This window comes from Schistocerca nitens, chromosome 1 (assembly GCF_023898315.1).
Source record: "Schistocerca nitens isolate TAMUIC-IGC-003100 chromosome 1, iqSchNite1.1, whole genome shotgun sequence".
NCBI classification, from domain to species: Eukaryota; Metazoa; Arthropoda; class Insecta; order Orthoptera; family Acrididae; genus Schistocerca; species Schistocerca nitens.
In genome coordinates, this window is record NC_064614.1 from 242,674,245 (window position 1) to 242,692,340 (window position 18,096).

Below are 18,096 nucleotides of genomic sequence, written 5' to 3' on the forward strand. Positions count from 1 at the left end.
AATGGCACCACTATATCGTCGCATAAGAGGTAACAGGTTAGGGCACAGGATGTCCGTGAACTGCCGTTGTGCCGTCATAGTTTCCTTAGGCACTACCAGCCATGATCTGAAGTCATGTCCTATTCCTCCCAGCACCGTGGCACTAGGAGACCTAACGCTGTGCCAGTCCAGAGCGGTGGAAGAATGGGACCTGTAGTCATCCATGGTAGTGCAGAAGAGCGGCTTCCTGCTGAACTAAAGGCGACGCCATTCATCAGCAATGCATGTAACCTGGTCATGGCACTAATCCAAACGCAGCCATCTGTGTACCGACCAGCGGTGCAGAATTAGGCTCAATGTTACAGGGAGTCCGTTAACTGCTGAAAGGGTTTATCTTAATTTAACATATTGTGCGCCACTAAGTTATATAAAATAGCCTCAGACAGATTGCCACGCAGAGAGTGCTACCTCTGATAATACAGTACGCCTACGGCGCAGTGGGTGCAACTTACTTCATAAATTACTTCTTGGATGTAGTCCAGTCTCTACTTTACCGCTTTTACGCTCTACAGCTCCCGCTAGTACAGAGGACGCTTCTACCTGATGTCTTAACACATTTCCTATCATCTTGTCCCTTCTTCTTGTCAGTTTTTTCCATATATTCCTTTCTTCGCCGATTCTGTGGAAGACTTCCTTATTCCTTAGCTTACCAATTCACATGATTTTATCCTGTGGCACCACATCTCAAACCAGCCGGCCGGGGTGGCCGAGCGGTTCTAGGCGCTACAGTCTGGAACCGCGCGACCGCTACGTTCGCAGGTTCGAATCCTGCCTCGGGCATGTATGTGTGTGCTGTCCTTAGATTAGTTAGGTTTAAGTAGTTCTAAGTTCTAGGGGACAGATGATCTTAGAAGTTAAGTCCCATAGTGCTCAGAGCCACATCTCAAGCCCTTCGATTCTCTTCTGTTCACCGAGCGAGGTGGCGCAGTGGTTAGACACTGGACTCGCATTCGGGAGGACGACGGTTCAATCCCGCGTCTGGCCATCCTGATTTAGGTTTCCCGTGATTTCCTTATATCGCTCCAGGCAAATGCCGGGATGGTTCCTTTCAAAGGGCACGGCCGACTTCCTTCCCGTCCTACCCTAATCCGATGAGACCGATGACCTCGCTGTCTGGTCTGCTTCCCCGACACAACCAACCAACCATCTCTTCTGTTCCCGTTTTCCCACTGTCCTAGCATCATTACCATATAATGTTGTGCTCCAAACGTACATTCTCAGACATTTCTGCGTCTGCATCCTGGCCTATATTTGATATTAATAGACTTCTTTGGCCGGGAACGTCTCTTGGCCTGTACTATTGCGCTTTTTTATGTCTTTCTCCCTTCATGCGCTATTTTGCTTCCAAGGTAGCAGAATTCCTTCACTTCGTCTACTTCGTGATTACTAATTTTGTATAATGCTTCTCCCTATTCTCATATCTGCTGCTTCTCATTACTTTTGTCTTCCGTCCGTTTACTCTCAATCTACATTCCGTACTCATTATACCAGGGCCGGCCAAGATTTCGGCTCGCGGGTCGTGCCCAGCCCGTGTGCCAATGCACTCAACCTGACCGCCACGTTTCCCCCACCGCCACGCCAATCTGGCTAAGCGCGAGGTGGGGGAAGAGGGGAAAATTGCGAACGCAACGCATTTAAATGCCAGTGGAGCCGCACTGCGTATGACTTCGATCTATATTTCACATTTATCAACAACATAGAACACAAAAAAAGACACTGAAGTTGCCACGTAATCGTGACCTGTTTAGTTCATAATCACAAGAAAGTCTTTCACACAAACATATATCGATCGAAATATTGTAGAAGTTTTGCAACCTCATTATGGAGACTCTATACGAGGAAAGCAATGTCGACGTCCTGGACAGTTTTAACGTAAAAAGATTTGTCATTAAACCTGGAATTACTTTGCAGGTCAGCCAGTTACATTTGCACAGCATAGGGCTACTCTTAACTGAAACGCCAAACGGTTTCGAAAACAGCTTGAAAGCGGATGCATGACTGACAGTGTCCTAAAAACCTTTGTAAAAGTCTCCTTGTAATTCTTTCAAGGGCACAATGAATTCTACGAAACACACGTTTTCATTAACGCCAGTGCACAAGATAATTTTCTTTTATAACGCATCCCCATGAAATCAGGAAGAAGTTACCTTGCATTGACTTACCGATGGACAGTGAGAAGTCAAGGCGAATTAAAAAGCGAAGTCTGGAATCCACTCCAGATGTTCTGACTTTAGTTCCTGCTGTCCTTTTCCCTTAATAACAAATCGAAAAATCGTTCCAGGCATGTCCTTTGACTTAGAAATCTGCTTTGGAGTATTCTATGAAGTCTTCGTAGTCTTCGTTCAGTTCTATTGGAAACTGTCGCAAATGAGAATGGAGTAATGTGTGCGATTTCAGAAATTTTTCTATTCGTACCACCAATTTCTTCTCGTGGTTCAAGACTGCAGAGTAATGAATCCCGTCTGCCGATCGTTGTAATTTCTTGCTCTTTCATTAACTAAATCTTTAAATTGTCCCTGCATAGCATTGCAATGTCGTTTCATAGCATATAAGCAGTATCCCTTCCTTGCGAATTGTGAATTCTCAGCCTTCTGTCATTCCCATTGTGACGATAGGTTACTAGACTGTCTCAAGGCCAAACTCCTCGTCATCTAACAGACTCACAGTTTTCTTTCCCATTCTTCTGTACATTATTCTTGCCAGCTATTTTGATGAATGAGCTGTTAAGCTAACTACAAAGCAGTCTTGCACTTAACTGCCTTTGCTGTCTTCGGAATTGTGTGGTCATATTTTACCTAATGCTTCATGGTATATCGCCAGATTCATATATTCTACACATAAACTTGAATACTCGTTTCGTTACCACTTCGTCCAGTGATTTGAGAAATTGCGATGGAATGTTATTAATCCTTCTGTCTTCTCAAGCCTTCTACATGTCTTTTAAATACTGACTCTAGTACTGGATACCCTATCTCTGCCATATCAACTCTAGTTTCCTCTTGTATCACGTCATCAGGCAATTTCTGCCTCTCATATAGGCCTTGAATGTACTCTTTCCATTTATCAGCTCCCTCCTCTGCGTTTAACAGTGGGATTCCAATTTCAGGCTTAATGTTGCTACCCTTGCTTTTCATTTCACCGAAGGTTGATTTGACTCTTCTACGAGTATACGCTGAATCACTCCTCCCGGCAATCAATTCTCCCCATAATCATTTCCTTTTTGACGTCTTCACCCTTTTCCTGCTGCCATTTCGCCTTGGCTGCCCTGATCTTCCTCTTTATTTCATTCCTACGTGTTTTATATTTGTGTATTACCCTCTTTCCCTGAACATTTTTTTTACGTCCTCCTTTTCTCTACCAGTTGTTATATTCCTCCTATTACCTAACGTTTCTTCGCAGTTATATTCTTTGTACCTACGTTTCTCTGGCAAACAACTGTCACTGTTCTTGTATCGATATCTGTAGCGAACTTCAAACGCGCCTCGTCATTCCTTAGTACTTCGCTGTTGCACTTACTTCGACACAGGTTCTTCTGGGCTGTTCTCTTACACTTCACATTACCGTCCGAAATGTGCCATAGTCTTTCATTAACAGATCAATCGTGAGCGTTGTTGTCACGTAAATAGGATTTTCATATTACTAAACCTATCACGCAGGCTAGATTTCAATCCTCTAGTTCTCCTCGCTGGCTCATGGATTGTCCATTTAACATCCAAACTGTCGTACTAGATGCTTTTTTCTTAAAACAAAACGTTTAAGCCCAGCACCTTCCTACTGATCTGACAAAGGAACAGGAAACAAAGACAATAGATATGCATAGCTAAAACAAGTAAAGTCAGTCACTTCCTATCGCTGATGGTGCTGATTCCTTCAGGTTTAAACTTGATGTAACTTCCTAATTTCAACCAGACTTAACATCTAACTGCACGTTCCATCAGAATGTGTGTACTCACCGGCTCCTCGGGCTCCAGTGCCTCTCTACCAAAAATTCAGAATCCTCCCTCCGACCCTATATCCATCGTCAGCCCTTTATAAAGGAGCAGCAAGTCACCAATCATCTACATTTGCTAAAAGAAGCGAGCACCGCTAAGCCAAAAAGAGAGGATGGGAAAGCGCAGGCGGTCATTTCCCCCGGTTCTTTCTGAACAGAGTAAAGTTCCAGAATGTTTTAGAAAACTCTGCACAGAATTCTACAGAGCCAAGTAAAATATTTGATTTTAAAAATAGTGTAAGTAGAAACATTTTATTTTATCAAAACTTGGGGTAACATCCTTTCCAAAGAATAATGAGGATGATCAGGTTCCATACTTCGAGGAGCGTAGGGGACGATGCGGGAGACCTGCACCGCCGTACTAGGCAAGGTCCTAGTGGAGGAGGTTTGCCATTGCCTTCCTCCGACCGTAATGAGGATGAATGATGATGATGAAGACGACACAACAACACCCAGTCATCTCGAGGCAGGGAAAATCCGTGACCCCGCCGGAAATGGAACCCGGGACCCTGTGTGTAGGAAGCGAGAACGCTACTGCAAGACCACGAGCTGCGGACTCAAAGAATAAAAGTTCAGAAAATATATTCCTCGTGAATAAAAATACTTTGAAAAAATAAACTCTACTTACATGTATAAACAGCAGTATCAAATTAAATGCGCGAAAAAACAATGACTCCTTCGCGAAAAATGAAGTCTGCTTATTATTACAGCTGCCTATAGTTACTAAACCAGAATTGGATTAACGTTTTAAATCAGAAACAAATGTAGGGGATTGGCGCTAGTATGCTTGTGAATATGGGTTCATTTTTTATTTGGTCGTATCGAGTTGAATCATTCTCGTCTCGCTATCTCAAGGTTTTTCCTGTCTAACCATTTATAACATATCTTTTGTTGGCCGCCATCTTAACTTTTATCACAGCGGCAAGTTTAAATTACTTGAAACTGCAAACTTTCAATATTCCGATGTGTAAGAAATAAATGTGCACCGGTGGTACTGAACTCTATTTATAAAAGAAAAAATTAATCGAATCAGACTGCATTTTCTAAGAACAGTGCTGATGGTATTTATTGTTGAACAAGATTTCATTGCTGATGTATGTGACCAAAAGTTAACTACGCACGAATCACGGAGAAAAATATTTCTGGTAGCATACGTCAGTGTTGTGTGCAGGTGGTATTCTGTGGTTCCTTTTCATGATCAATTTGCTAAGAAAAATTAAATCCATCGAAAACAAAAAAATTATAAAAGCTCTGATGTACAATCTGTAATTTTAGTGATATGAACACAGCTTACGGTCAACATTAATATTGTCAGTATCATTTACAAAATAAAAAAAAAAAAAAACAGAGTGAATTCAAACCACAGAATACCATAGAGTATCTATCTATCTATATCCGAATCCCGCTCCAGATACTGCCGGGTCTGGGTGCTGACGAGTCCTCTCCATTTGGCTCGGTCCTCCCACCACTTTTTCTTCCTCCACTTGCTGCCAGGTCACACATCTCCTTTCAACAGATATTCTCACTCCCATTTTCCACCGTGTTCTTGGGCGCCCTCTAGGTCTTTTCCCATCCATCTTTAGTTCTTCCATAATTTTGGGGAGTCTCTGCCCATGCATCGTCTTAACATGCCCATACCATCTTAATGTCTTTCTTTCAATTTCTTCTCTCATACTTTCTTGTTTGAGGTCCTTTCTAATATCTACATTCCTTACTCTGTCCATTCTTGTTTTCCCCTTAACTGCTCTGAGAAATTTCATTTCCCCTGCTTGCAGTCTGCTCCATTCCCTTTCTTTCATTGTCCATGTTTCTCCACCATAGGTGACAATAGGGAAGTAATAATTCTTATACATCAGGAGTTTTGCTCTTTCTGAAACTTCATTATTCCAAATCAGATGTTTTATTGTTCGGTAGAAATTGCGTCCCTTCTGTAACCTCCTATTAATTTCGTTAGTTATTCTTCCATCCCTAGATATTTCACTCCCTAAATAAGTGAAACTTTTTACCACTTTGAGGGGTTCTCCATTCATGGTAATATTTCCATTGATTCCTTTCTCTCTTCCAAATAGCATTACTTCACTCTTATCTTTATTTATTTTTAATCCATACCTTTTCATTATTTCCTTCCACACATCAAGCTGTAACTGTACATCTACCTCTTTATCACCCCATATTACCATATCATCTGCAAAAATCATCTTTTTGTCTTTTTCTTTTACTATATCTTTAACTGCCCTATTCATTCCCTCCATCACAACATTAAAAAGCGCAGGAGATAGAATACTTCCTTGCTTAAGTCCTTGTCTTATTTCGAAGTATTCAGAGTTCCCCAATGGTGTTCTAATTCTACAATTGTGGCCTCTGTACATTGTCTTTATAACATTAATGTATCCATCTTCTGTATCTATCTTCTTCAGTTCTTCCCAGAGTCTTTCCCTGTCAACTGAGTCATATGCCTTTTCTATGTCTATAAAAACCATTAGCACCCTTTTGTTATACTCCCAACTTTTTTCCATCAGTTGATGGATAGAAAATATCAGGACGATTGTGCTCCTTCCTTTCCTAAACCCATGCTGTTCTTTACTCAGCTCCTTTTCTATCTTTTCACTTATTCGATTTAGTAAAATTCTTTCGAAAATCTTGGCTGTATGACTCATGAGGGTTATTCCTCTGTAGTTTTTACAAAGTCTTTTATTGCCTTTCTTGAAGATGGGAACAATGTCTCCTGTTCTCCAGTCGCCTAGTATTTTACTATTTCTCCACATGCTTGATGGTACTCTATACAGCCTCTTCATTCCCACTGGACCTGCTGTTCTTATCATGTCCACTGATACTTCATCTGGTCCTGGGGCTTTCCCCCAATTCATCTTCTTCACAGCTTTTTCCATTTCTTCCTGTGTAATTTGTCCTAATTCTGCTTCCCAACTTCTCTCAATTTCTCCATTATTTGTTGTTTCCTCATGTACCTGCTCCTCAGCGTTTAACAGCGTCTTAAAATGTTCTTTCCAGAGATCTTTTATATTTCCTGGATCTTCAATAATGGTACCGTCCTCTGTTTCCATCTTTACTGGTACTTCAGAAGCCTTCCTTTTATTTTTCATCATTTTATAGAACATTTTCTTATTGCTCTTCACATCTTCTTCAAGTTTTTTTGTAAACTCTTCCCATGCCTTTTTCTTTGCTGTTTCCACTATTTCTTTGCACTTCTTCTTTTCCTATATATATCTTTTATGGTTTTCGTCATTTTTAGTTTTCCACCATTTTCTCCATGCTCCATTTTTTCTTCTAACTGCTTGGATTGTGGTATCATCCCACCAACGTGTCTGTCTTATTTTTTCCTTTCCAGATGTTCTGCCACATACTTTTTGTGCTGCTTCGACTAAAGTGTCTTTGAATAAACTCCATTCTTTTTCTACATCGCAGAAAACTTCTTTTGGAAATTTTTGTGTTATTAATTCTCTGTACTTCTCAGCACATTCACTCTCCTTCAATTTCCAATCCCGTATCCTCATCACTTTCTTCTGTTTTCTATTTTTCACACACTGATTCATTTTCCATTGTCCCACCAGTAATCTATGGTCTCCATCTGCACTCACACTTGGAATTACCTTCACATTTGTTACTTTCTCTCCCAATTCCCTATCTACTAGAATATAATTAATTACACTCTTCGTTCTTCCATCCCAACTGTATCTGGTGATAACGTGACTTTCTCTCTTCATAAACCAGCTGTTTGCTATTTTCATTCCATTCCTCTGGCACAAATCCAGGAGTCTTTCCCCTTCTTCATTTCTGCCTCCATATCCAAAACATCCAAATACTTGCTCAAATCCATTTCTGTCTTTGCCTACCTGTGCATTAAAATCTCCCATCACTATATAGCACTCTCTATATGGTTTTCTAACACATTTTCAAAGTCCATCTTCTCTTCTTCGCTACATCCCACATGAGGTGCATAAATCTGGATTACTTTTAGTGTTTCTTTTTGGAATCTCAGGTTTAAGATTATGATCCTGTCTGATATATATCTCACATTTTCAATACAGCTTTGTACATTCTTATTCACCATCACTGCCACACCATTTCTTCCAGACCTGTTATTCCCACTCCAGTACAGTTTTCCTCCTCCTCTCAAATTCTTCATCCATATTCATTGCACTTGTCTATGTTGATGATACACAAAAGCCGCCACACTGGCGCCCAAACAGGGACCACCAATGCAGATTTGTTCATTTAAATGAAATAATAACACAAAAAATTTGCAATTTATTACAGGTATAAATTGCCACAACAACTTATTAATTATTTGTATGTATTGTTTTTCACGAACATTAACACTTGTCTACCATGTTGCTGTTACTATTAATACTGGAGCTGGTGCGACAGACGAATCAAATAGAGCACTGCTGACCACTCCAGAAGAGTGCAAAGCTGTAGCTCATAGGCAACTTTCGTTGCATTCAACAGAGATTCAACACCAGCAGCCATAAGTAGTAGAGATTCAATAAACCGGCTTCGAGAGAGTTACTGCTTCTCTACACAGATCTGAAGATTATTTTGTGTTGATGTATATGTGTCAGTGATATATATATATATACATATATATATATATATATATATATATAGACTTGTTGTATTATATTGTGTACAAAATGGTTAGGCCAAGGAAACTGGTTAAACCTAGTGAGGATACTGATCTTAAATATTAAATTCTAATCTCCTTCTACGCCCATCTTTTTAAAATCTTGTAATTACTTTTTCTACATCTACGGGAATCTGGTAATGAATGTCGTAAGTGCAAGACTAAGGAGGTGCTTTTCATTCATCGACGTTCTTAAATAAGTTTTCAGGCGTCGCAACGACGAAAACGATCTTTCAGCAGATGCAGTTGTCACTGTATGCGTTGCCAGGACCAATAAAAGCTTACGTATTATAGGATATGCATCCTTATCACATCTAGCCAATATATCAAGGGCGATGGTTGGAAGCTCTTTTTGTCGTTTCTTTTCTTGATTCCATTTCTCTCGCCACAACAACATTTCATCCCGTAACGTAAGAGAAGCAATGCCTTTGTCCACGTCAAGCAACGAACCGAAGCGGTTGGTGAGGGACTCTGCAATTTTCTAAGTTTCACCTGCATAGATCTTCACAATACGTTCTGGACTGGCAACAGAAAGGTTGAACACATCCAAAGTTTCAGCAGAGAATCTTTCTCGTAAATCAGTTATAATGAAGTCCAGTAGGGGAGCATAGACTGTTACTCTGTAATATTCTTCTGCCGAATTTGTTTGAGGGTTGTCACGATAAACTTGGCGTCGACCGTGGCGAAGTATGCGAGGGATATTGAGCTCGATGCCGGTGGCCACCCAAAGTGTTCGCACGTTGTCAGTTTCTTAACAGTCAAACCGCACCTCAACACAACCTTCTTGACTTCAACGGTTCGCAGTAGTTTCTAATATATGGTATTTTTTTCTGTCAAATCACTCTTCTAGGCCTACTATAGTGGTGACTTACATTATCACTATCGTGTTTCACTGAATTTGAGAAGCAAAAAATGCGAAGCCTACGTTTTTTTTACGTTGTTGTTTTAGGTCCTGTTGACAATGTGGTCATTTGAGACAGCTTAGTGCTAACTTATTGTAGTTTAATCTACAGACATCACTAACACCGATACCCAAGGGGGGGCACGAACACGGTCTTCGCGTACGCGCGGCTCATGACAACGCCTAAAGCTGTTCCGCTACAGCGACCGAGTACCTTTGGTTTTCAGAGTCCTGTGAAATATTTATGAACTGGTGGCGAAATATATATTATCAATAAAATCATGTGGGAGGAAAGCAGGTCGGGAATGATGGCATTATAGGATTCAGGAACAGGACGTAAACAATAAAAATTCATGAACTAGCAACAGGAGCTCATTTTTCTTTAAATACAGTTATCACAGTTTAGCAAGCTCGAGAGCAGATTCTTCCTTCTACTCCGGCAGTTTCCTTGGCTATTTGCAAACACCAGTTCGTTTCTTCAAGATTTGACTTCCGAAATAAGCAAACAGTTTAGAACAAAGCCACAGCTCTAAGTTATGAAATTCATGCTTTTTCAGATTGCGGCAGAAGCATACGCTTAGTACCTCAGAATAAATTATATTGATGAGGAAAACGCATCTTCCTCAGTCTTTGGCAGAGGTGTCCTCTGCTCTCTGGGGAAAGAGAAATGAATCTGAGTTTTCTAGATTTCAGTATCTGTTTGAATCTGCTGACCGTAACGTTTATATTCTTACTGGACAAAATAAAAAATAAAATGAGAGAATGGATTGTGAATGAATCCACAGATGTTATTTTCGCATACATTATTACATTTGGCTAATTAATGGTTGTTCACGTTCCGCATCAAAAGTGAGAAGAAAGCCAAAATGGGGGAGAAGCGTTCATCCAGATCGAAACGTGCAGTTGCAGAATAAAAGGGACTGTCGTAAGGTTCTCACTATTTGCAACTAATGAGAATATTTTCAAGTATTCCTTCGGTGCTCATTGCCTAATTATCAACACCATCTCTTTGCAAATTGCCACTAGAAACAAAATCTTGCACAGCAGGGAAAGTGCTAAAAAAGGGACACACATCGCTCATACCTCAGCGAATATTATCATTTTATTCGCAAGTATAGTTGTTTCTTCTGTAGTTTATTCGCTGAATGGAACAGGCTTCAAGGTCTCTTTTTGAATTTTTACATCAAACTGCGTGCCTTGTTTACATCTTCGACTTCAAGTAAAACATACTAGATAGGCCGACGTAATCAGCCCCTAAAGCAGTCGGAAAAAAGGATCGGTCAAGCACCGTGGGAGGGGGGGAGGGGCAATTGCCACCATTGTCCCACCCTTGGATCCGCCCCTGGTACCGACCCAGGGGCACAAGTTCACAACGCACAAGCTATGCCGTTGCAGGATATGTTAACAGCATTATTCGAAAAATTTACTATTCAGCAGAGGGAAGAAAGGGCTAGAGAGGGACAGGAACAAGAAATTAAAGACCAAGAAAGGGAAAGGAAATTAGCTGAAAATATCAACAACATATTTCTTAAAAGAGATGAGGAAATTGTCCATCAGATCAATCAAACTTCAAACGAACGGGATAGTGCAATTACTAATCATGTGAAACAAGAGATCGATGCAATGAAATCCACGATCGAACCATTAGTGAAAATTACAGTTCAGGTTAGCAGCCTTCAAACTAATGTCGATAAACTTGAAAATAGATTCAAAGCTCTAGCCACAGCTGTCGAAACGTTGCAGGAAGACATTCCTTCCGAAATTCATAGGCAGTCAAAACCGAGATAGCAAGTGCGATGTATCCTGAAAACCGTAACCCACAAAATCTGTCAGTGTGCAGCAATAACAACACTGATGCTAACAGGCAAACGTACACAGAACATTCTACACCGAATCTTGTTGTACCGCAAAGAAAACTAGACTTTGCTAATCAAATGGTTTTGCCACAGCAATGCGTGACAACAAGAAACAATCATGATAACGAAGCAGAGTGTACTTGTAAAAAGGTAAATGCAACACCTGCAAATGATAGCAGTTCAATGCAACTAACAACTCTCATGCATGAAGAGAGTCTCATCAAGCATCAGCAGTTTCAGATCTTCAATGAAGAAAGCAAAAGAAACGTACACCCTGTTGTTTTTATCCGTAATTTCAAAAGTGTTCTTCCAAAATCATGGTCAGAAGAACAAAAGATACAATTTGTAATATCACATATCTCCGGTGATGCGTCATTATGGGCATTAAATGCCGCAGAAACTTGTAAAACCTTTCATGACTTTGAAAAGGCTTTTTGGATCAATTTTGGTCGGCGTCAGTTCAAGAGCGACTTCGTAAAATAGTATACAATGCCGAAGTCTATAATCCGAAATCAGGTTCATTAAGGAAGTATTTTGAAAAATATGTTAACATGACCAGATACTGGAATGAGCCAGTTACGACTAGAGATTTGTTACGAGTACTAAAAGCCAGACTACCAATCCACATTAGAGAGAAACTGTTCAATGTTACAGACACCGACTTAAAAGAATTTCTGTCTGTAATAGATTTCCTGGATCTTGTGCAGAAGGACGCCAGAAAAACTTCTGATATCACCAGCAATACAAACAGTCCGAACGGAAAGAATTCATGGAATTCAAACAAGGTAAATAAGGGCGAAGCTAGTCCTAAACAAAATAAAAATAAATCTTATGGAAACAGCAATTACAACAATAACAGTAATAGAAACCTATACAACCAAGACTGTGGTTACAACGATAATAATAACAAGGATTATAGGAAAGCCAAAGAATACCAACAGCCGAATTGTAATCGAAGGCAACACCATAATCAGAATTCAAATTTTCATAGTGAAATTAATAACCGAAAAAACGGAATGACCACAGACCAAACAGTCCTTACAAAGATAAGCCAAAGAATATGCGCGGAGATAACGATTGGCGGCAATCAGGACCAAGCCATTGGCAGCCGTCGCAAGGTTCTTTTAATACAGGCCAGCCGGTAAACTATGTCCAAGCTATTCCGATGTCAAACAGCCAATATCCACTGTGGTGGGATACAAGCAGGCCACTACCAACTACAATTCTGCTCGATACAGGTGCAAATGTATCCGTAATGAATACGCAATTTTTCAAGAAGGTTTCGCAGCTATGAAAATTACCGATCTTACCCGTCGCAAATTGCAAGGTTATTGGAGCATTGAGAAATAAGACACAAACCATAAAATTCCAGACACAGGCGGAAGTTACCTTAGGAAATGATCGCTTGACATGCACGTTGCTATTAATAGATAACTTATCCGTACCAGTGGTACTTAGACTTGAGTTCCTTCGGGATAAGGAAGGTATAATTAATCTTGCCCGGGGGATGTGTGATCTTAATCATCAACAGCGACCGATAACTTTGATGTTGAATCGAGAGTTCAGTGCAAACCTTCCATTAATGCAAAAGATACACCTTTCTGTCAGTAAACAGAAGATGTTAATGATGAACCAAGAGCACCCGCAGGTATGTAGTCAAAACCGAAATAACGATATACCCAGCAATGCGAATATCGCGGCAACAATACAAGAAACAATAAAGGAGACAACTTGCATTAATACTTCTGAGGCTAAACAGTTGACCGAATTATTGTCTGAATATCATGAGGTATTCGTTGAACAACCTGGTATCATAAAAGATTATCAGTATAAAATGAACGTATTCCCGCACAAGACCTACTGTAGAGCAGCTTAGTCGGTTCCCTGGACTAGGGGCTATATTACCATAAAGACTTGAAAAAATATTTGCAATAAAATGTTTGTATTTAGAAAGGTCTAATAAGAGGTGCTAATGTACCGAACATTAATAAATGTGATGTTTAGTTTTAGTACTGCAATAATATTATATGTTTGTTAGTTTGTAGATTTACACGCCAAGTGTCAAAATATAATATTCTTGAGTTATTTGTGCAAGGAGGAAAGAACCTCCATGATAAACACATTTTAATAAAAGTAATCAGTATCTTCATAAAAGTTCATTTAAATATTATTGTATTAGATGTAATAAATTTTATTATTTTTTTTTGTAGCGTACATATCAATGAAATGCATAAAATGTTTTAAATGAGATTGAGTCATATAGTCCATACATGCAACGAGTGTCGGTCATGTGTGAGCTGTGTGATCCTGTCAGCCACCTCTCGAATAGTATCTGACTGCGCACTAATTAATGTACACGTTTCAATATGAAGTCATATAAAATGACTTATCAGGGACATTCCGGTTAAAAGAAGTCAAACATGGATCTCTGTCCCAAGAAATGATAAAATATGTGTATTTTCCATGAACATGGAAATGTTCTGTTATCTCGATTGTTCGAGGATGATCTAATGATCACAACAATGTTGCAGATTTCTAAAGTGTTATACTGTATTATGTTTATGTAACTGGATAAAATTTTGATCTTGCTATTCAGTCATTGTAATGCGAAAATATGTGCAAATGTACAAGACTTCTTTTCAAGAAAGATGTCGTTCGCATATAGACTGTGTGTAAGTACTATGGACATGTACTCACAGCAGTCAGAAACTTGATCTGTGTCTTACAAGAACTGCACAAAAGTCTAGTGGACACTGATTTATTTAGCAAAAAATGTGAACAGTGATAAACTGTGATCAAGAAACCTTAAGAACTCTCATGTAGTGTCGAAGGTAACAGCAACGCTATGGACGATAAGTTCTGTTGCCAATATTAGCAGATTGAAGGAACTCGTGACCTCTAATAATTCGATTCGGAGCGTCTTTGCGGGTAAAATATTATGTGACTGACTGTAGAGCCAGCCGCGCCGCACAAAAACAATGCTACGTTGCCTTGGCAGCGCGTCGCGAGAGAGAAAGTGTAATCACATTCTCTGAGTATACACAAAGCACGTTACGGACACGTGTGTGATTAACAGAGCCGTGATTGAAATGTGCATATTGTGACGAATTCCTAAATGAATCACTACATTGTATTGAACAGTGTCAAGATACAGGACAAAATTAATTCCTTCTGTGTGAATGCGAGTGATATGGACACTAACAAATTTTCTCCACAGGATGGTAAGAGTGTTTATCTTGTCACTGACACATGTATTTTGACATTTCATGTACCCGTCTTGAACCGAATGACGAGGCACAAGAGAATCCAGAGCTGCAGCAGGGGTAGTTCCGGCCGGCAGCAGATCGCAATCACGACGCAGCCGACGGCAGTTGACGCTAAGCCGACGCGGCCAGGGGCGGACCGGCGGCAGTCACTACCTGCGTTCCGACGAGTCGACCTGGAGGAAATTTTTGTCATACACAAGAAATATATTAAAACTGTTAAAAAAAAAACAGCTTAAAACTTCAATGTATTTCGCACATACGACAGAAACATAAATTCGTGTTCCAGTTTGTACAATCTAAACTATGTCAAACCTGACTGTAAATAGTAGGTGAATGTATTGTCTTGAAGCCCCTTGGACGATTTTGATCCCGGTTTCCCGATTCCAGCTAACCCGAATGGGGGGGGGGGGGGGGGGAATAAGATAATCCGGGAAGTATCCGAAGCAATTTACGAGGCAATACAGTCACGGATTTTTTTTTTATTGCTCAATTCAAATACAATTGTCTGTGACAAGTTACATTGAAGTCAAATATTCGGACATTAAAAACAATGAATCTTCGTGGATTATGTGGACTGATAAAAAAAAGTTGATGAGAAATAAACATGGTGAATAAACTATTTTTTTTGTCAGCCCAAGGGGCAATATAACATCCATGATGTATGTATATATTTTTATTACGAGTGGAATATGAACGTGTGGATAATATTCATTCAATTGTGTAATTATTTCTTAAAAAGATGATAATTATGTAAAACAGAGACAATATTTGTCTCACATTCTTTGTTAACCTATGCCATTCTTTTCTTTTGTTTTGTACCCTTTTGTCGTCTTCCTCTGATGTACATCGCCAACGCAATGCGCGAATCGATTTCAGGTCTGTTAAATGCAAAACATTTAATGTAAAATTATTGTACTTTTATGTTCATTTGCTGGTAAAAACAAATAGAGCCAAGTGCGTTAAAACTATTTATGATTAATTATTGAAAATTCACTTCCTGTTTTAATTATAATTTTGTATTAATTGTTTTATCATAGCTGCAAGAAGCGTAGCCATTGTTAGTTGCGATTATATAGCAACTTCGTCTGTACTTCTAGATGAAAATAGCGTGGGTTTGTGTTAGACTAATTTTCAAAACAATTTAATAATTTTTTTATTGGTGGCATCAATTTAAATGATTAAATAGTTATTGGGAAAAGGAAAATCTTAATTAAAAAAGAAATCCTCTATCTTTTGTTGGCCACCATCTTAACTTTTGTCACAGCAGCAAGTTTAAATTACTTGAAACTGCAAACTTTCAATATTCCGATGTGTAAGAAATAAATGTGCACCGGTGGTAGTGAACTCTATTTGTAAAAGAAAAAATTAATCGAATCAGATTGCATTTTCTAAGAACTTGCTGATGGTATTTATTGTTGAACAAGATTTCATTGTTGATGTATGTCGCCAAAATTAAACTATGCACGAATCACGGAGAAAAATATTTCTGGTAGCATACGTCAGTGTTGTGTGCGGGTGGTATTCTGTGGTTCCTTTTCATGATCAATTTGCTAAGAATAATTAAATCCATCGAAGACAAAAATATTATAAAAGCTCTGATGTACGATCTGTAATTTTAGAGATATGAACACAGCTTACAGTCAACATTATTACATTACGTCAGGTGGAATTCTTGTGCAATTTGAACAAAATAATTATCCGGGAGAAGTTGTAGTTTGAATAATGCATTATACATGTGTATAATATTGTCAGTATCATTTACAAAATCAAATCAATGCAACTGCTAAAAAAAAAGTGAATTCAAACCGCAGAAAACCATAGAGTATCGTATCATCCATATTCATTGCACTTGTCGATGTTGATGATACACAAAAACCGCCACACATTGTAGACACTAGAATCAAGTTGCTACCGGTGTCGACCATCTTCCAAGGGTACTCGCGAGTATGGTCATTTATGTATAATTCAGGCTTATCAGGAGGTCCTTGAGATTGTAGAGGATTAGTTGTTATTCTTATTCAGAAAGCGATTAAAGATGGGTACTTCCTCCAATGACACTTCCAAGAGGACTGAATTTAGGGTGGATGTTGGACCCTTACGTAAACTCCTCACTAGCAGGGTGACAGCACTCTAATTGCACGGTGGCATGGAACAGAAGCTGTGTGCCATCTAGAACCTTATACCAACCGACCCCGCTCTCCCCTACTCCTTGCATTGCAACCTGTTGGAAAGTGTTGATGTAAAGGAGTTACTATGTGCCTGATGCACAGTGCGTCGCTCGTCCTTTGTAGTGGTCAGACTGTGCCTATCGTCATGTCCGCGAGCAGTCTGCCAATGGGTCATTGTCACATCTGAATGTCCCAAAAATCTGGACGATTCTATCACACGGTGACTCACAATGATACCCCTTTCAAACTCAGGCAGATGCTAATAATGTTGTCTCACACGAGTACGCGGCTTCTCCGTGACTTTCACAGTGATCGCTCAACATCTGACACTGTTCACGCATCTTGTGTACTCTGTAGTTCAAATTTGCAAGCCGACGTCGCAACTACAAGATGAAGAGATGGAGATAGTGTACGACGATATGTAGAGGGAGATGAAAATCTAATAATCACGAGGGGATTGTAACGCGGTTGTAGGAGAGCGAGTAGAAGGAAGGGTTATGGAAGAATATTTACTTGGCAGTAGAGATGAGAGAACAGAAACACTGAGTCCTGCAATAAGTTTGAGATAGTAATAGAGAATACTCTGTTCAAGAAGCACTAGAGGGGGTGTATACTTGTAAAAGAAATGGGAAAATTCTTGCTGGGTTACATCATTATAGTCTGAAATTAGGAACTGGATTATAAAACGTACCCATGTGGAGATACCGACTCAGAAGTGCAGGGAAGCCAAGGCGATCTGACTGCAGGAAAAGTGTGAGAAATCGAAAAAGGAATAATGGAGTGAAGAACTGACTCAGCATATAGAGAATTCAAAATAACATCTGGTGAAACGAAAAGCATTGGTGGTAACATTAGGAGTGCAATGGAATTCCACTGTTAAACGCAGAGGAGAAAGCGGATAGGTGGAACAAGTACACTAAAGACCTCTGTGATGCGTAGGACTTGTCTGATGACATGACAGAAGAAGAAACATAACTCGGTGGGTAAGGGATAGGAAATCCAGTATTAGAGTCAGAATATGGCCGAGGGAATTTATCACATTGTCGTAAGCGCGACCGTTCCGGTCGCGGGGTTGCCGAGAACGAAGCACGGCGGGACCAAACGGGAGGGGAGCGGCCCGTAAAAAAACAAACGAACGGGGAAAGGATGGACACGAACAACGACAGATGACCGAGCAAGACGTTACGAACAACAATACGCAAGAAGCAACGGGGTCACAAGCAACAACCTAAT